Genomic DNA, 4201 nt, shown 5'->3' on the forward strand with positions numbered 1-4201 from the left:
AGGCCGCGCGCAGCAGCAGCCTGCAGCCTCACCGCTGCTGACACGTGGCGGGTAGTGAGCCAAGCCAGAAGCGGTGACGGTGACGGCGGGAACATGATCTGCTGGATGGGGACGCCCTGGGGAAGCCGTGATGGCGACGGCGGGAACTTGATCTGGTGGATCGGGACTCCCACCGGCGCAGTCGATGCGGGACCGAAGCTGATTGGTGGTGGCTGCTGGATGCAACGGCTGCTATAGTGTTGCACCGGGCAGCGGCAGCGGCTGCTGCGGCGGAGCGCCGGGCACCGCGGAAGCCGCCAGGAGCGGCGGCTGCCACTGCAGCCAGGGTGGGGCGGTGGTGGCGGTGGGTGGCAGCTGCAACGGCCACGACAACCACAACGGTTGCTGGATGGGGGCGGTGGGCGCGGGAGGCGGGCGAGAGTCGGCGCCGGCCACGGCGACCACTGCGGGGTGGTGGCGGGCGGCGGCTGTAGCTACAGCTGAGGCTGTAGCAGCCCAGCAAACACCGCGGAGGCCGCTGCGTGCGGTGAGTATCACGGCAGGGCTGGCGGCCCAGTGGCGGCGGCCGGCGGCAGGGGCGGTGGCGGCCCGTAGGGGCTAGCCAGGTACAGCCGGATCGCCTGGACGACGGTGACGAGGTCGTTGAGGACCCCGGTGACCTCCTCCGGGGTGTAGGAGGCTGCTGGCGGCGCGGCGTGTTGGAAATATGCCCTAGAGGCAATAATAAATTGGTTATTATTATATTTCCTTGTTCATGATAATCATTTATTATCCATGCTAGAATTGTATTGATAGGAAACTCATATACATGTGTGGATACATAGACAACACCATGTCCCTAGTAAGCCCCTAGTTGACTAGCTCGTTGATCAATAGATGGTTACGGTTTCCTGACCATGGACATTGGATGTCGTTGATAATGGGATCACATCATTAGGAGAATGATGTGATGGACAAGACCCAATCCTAAGCCTAGCACAAGATCGTGTAGTTCGTATGCTAAAGCTTTTCTAATGTCAAGTATCATTTCCTTAGACCATGAGATTGTGCAACTCCCGGATACCGTAGGAATGCTTTGGGTGTACCAAATGTCAGAACGTAACTGGGTGGCTATAAAGGTGCACTACGGGTATCTCCGAAAGTGTCTGTTTGGTTAGCACGAATCGAGACTGGGATTTGTCACTTCGTGTAACAGAGAGGTATCTATGGGCCCACTCGGTAGGACATCATCATAATGTGCACAATGTGACCAAGGAGTTGATCACGGGATGATGTGTTACGGAACGAGTAAAGAGACTTGCCGGTAACGAGATTGAACAAGGTATCGGGATACCGACGATCGAATCTCGGGCAAGTACTATACCGTTAGACAAAGGGAATTGTATACCGGATTGATTGAATCCTTGACATCATGGTTCATCCGATGAGATCATCGTGGAACATGTGGGAGCCAACATGGGTATCCAGATCCCGCTGTTGGTTATTTACTATAGAGATGTCTCGGTCATGTCTACATGATTCCCGAATCCGTAGGGTCTACACACTTAAGGTTCGATGACGCTAGGGTTATAGGGAAGGTATGTACGTGGTTACCGAATGTTGTTCGGAGTCCCGGATGAGATCCTGGACATCACGAGGAGTTTCGGAATGGTCCGGAGGTGAAGATTGATATATTGGACGAAGGGTTTTGGAGTCCGGAAGTGTTCCGGAGGTACCGGGTGATGACCAGCATGACCGAAAGGTATTTTGGGAGCCCCGACAAGTGTTGGGGGGCTTCATGGGCCAAGGGAAGGGGGCAAACCAGCCCACTAAGGGTCTATGTGCCCCCCTCACCTATTCCCACGTGACCAGGGGGTTTGGGGCGCCCCATCTAGGATTCCCACCTCCTGGCTTGGGGGCCAAGTCACCCAAATGGGAGATCCCATCTGCCCTGGCCGCCGCCCCCCTAGGAGAAACCCTAGGGCGCCTCCCCCTCCCCTTGCCCCTATATATAGTGGAGGTTTTGGGGCTGCCCAACACACGAGTCTCTCTCTCCCAAGGCGCAGCCCTACCTCTCACCCTCCTCGTCTCTCGTAGTGCTTGGCGAAGCCCTGCTGGAGTACCGCGCTCCTCCACCACCACCACGCCGTCATGCTGCTGCTGGACGGAGTCTTCCCCAACCTCTCCCTCTCTCCTTGCTGGATCAAGGCATGGGAGACGTCACCGGGCTGCACGAGTGTTGAATGCGGAGGCGCCGTTGTTCGGCGCTTAGATCGGAATCGACCGTGATCCGAATCGCCACAAGTACAACTACCTCATCCGCGTTCTTGCAACGCTTCCGCTTAGCGATCTACAAGGGTATGTAGATGCACTCCCCTTCCCCTCGTTGCTAGATTACTCCATAGATTGATCTTGGTGATGCATAGAAAATTTTAAATTTCTGCTACGATCCCCAACAGTGGCATCAGAGCTAGGTCTATGCATAGTTTCTATGCACGAGTAGAACACAAGTTGTTGTGGGCGTCGATTTTGTCAATTTACTTGCCGTTACTAGTCTTATCTTGATTCGGCGACATCGTGGGATGAAGCGGCCCGGACCGACCTTACACATACTCTTACGTGAGACAGGTTCCACCGACTGACATGCACTAGTTGCATAAGGTGGCTAGCGAGTGTCTGTCTATCCCACTTTAGTAAGATCGGATTCGATGAAAAGGGTCCTTATGAAGGGTAAATAGAAATTGGCATATCACGTTGTGGTTATGGCGTAGGTAAGAAACGTTCTTGCTAAGAAACCTATAGCAGCCACGTAAAATTTGCAACAACAATTAGAGGACGTCTAACTTGTTTTTGCAGCATATGCCATGTGATGTGATATGGCCAAAAGGATGTGATGAATGATATTGTTGGCGTTCTGGGAACGAGGGTCCCCAGACTTGCCTGCCTGTGGCCTGCGGCGTGGCTCAAAGGAGGCCCGGCATGGCCCATCTTCATCAACACAAGACTCAAGACCCTCACGAGGGGCCAAGCCTCGCGGGGCGGACGATGTGGAGCTTCCTCAGGGGAGGCCTCGTCAGGCTGGCTCACGAGGAGGCGGAGAAATCAAGGCGGGGTACCTCGCGAGGTGCCCATGACGCAAGCCATGAAGACTCAGGGCACCAGGCGGGTGCCAGCCCGCGCAGCGTCCTCCTTTCCTCTTTGGTGCAAAGGGAGAAAGCGCAGCCGCGGAGTACCGAGGCATCAAGCAAAGGTTGCCATTTCGGTGCAACGAGACCAAGACCAGGAGGACTACAAGAAGGAGGTCACCGTGGAGCCCAAGACGACGTCATCACCAGAGCTTTGTGCAGGCGAAGACTACTTTTGTCAGGATAGCTGATACTTGTTGTCCCCCTTCAAATTAGCCCGCCATTGTTGGCTCCCTTCCCGCTTAATATTTGGGAAGAGGACCAGGGCCTCTATAAATAGGACCAGCCACCCATAGAGCAAAGTGGTGGAAAAAGGAAGGGGAGGCTCGATAGAGAGGTTGGAAGCATAGAGAGAGAGAGAGAGGAAGGTGGCTGAACTCCTCCCAGCAGTTCATTGCCCTAGCCAAGAGCAGACCCTCGCGAGGCTGTTCTTCCTTGTATTGTTCATCATCATCAGCCCCAAGAGGCAATCCACCCACCACACACTGGAGTAGGGTATTACACCACAACGGTGGCCCGAACCAGTATAAACCTTGTGTCTCTTGTGCAGTTCTTTCAGTAGTCTAGATCCTTGCGAGACGGAGAGGTAGAAGACGTAATCTTCGCGCGCACCCCAGAGTTCGAACCTTAAGGGTCTGCCGGAACCCGAAATCCGACATTTGGCGCGCCAGGTAGGGGTGCGCCGAAATTAATCTTCCACCGCTCCGTGCCCCGTCGCGTCGTCATCAGCATGCCCGGCGACCAGGAGGGCAGCCCCGCCCCATGGGCTGCGTGGCCTGCCTGCGCGGAACCGCTCGCCTCGGGCGACCCCGTGCCCTAGGCAGCTCGCGGTCCGCAGGGCGCTGCGGGCCGCGGGCGACGCGGAAAGACTTCGACAACTCTTACACCGCGACAGGCATGGTCGGTAGCAAGGGCCTCCAATCACGCCACGACCATGACGCCGTACACCCGCCGGGAGCAGGCGAACTCGAGGGCCGCGCTCACGGTGGCCCGAGAGCTGTTGCAGTGTAGACTGCTGGAGGGCGGCCACGACGTGC

Source organism: Triticum urartu, chromosome 3A, assembly GCF_056163025.1.
Source record: "Triticum urartu cultivar PI428250 chromosome 3A, HENAU_Tu73, whole genome shotgun sequence".
NCBI lineage: Eukaryota > Viridiplantae > Streptophyta > Magnoliopsida > Poales > Poaceae > Triticum > Triticum urartu.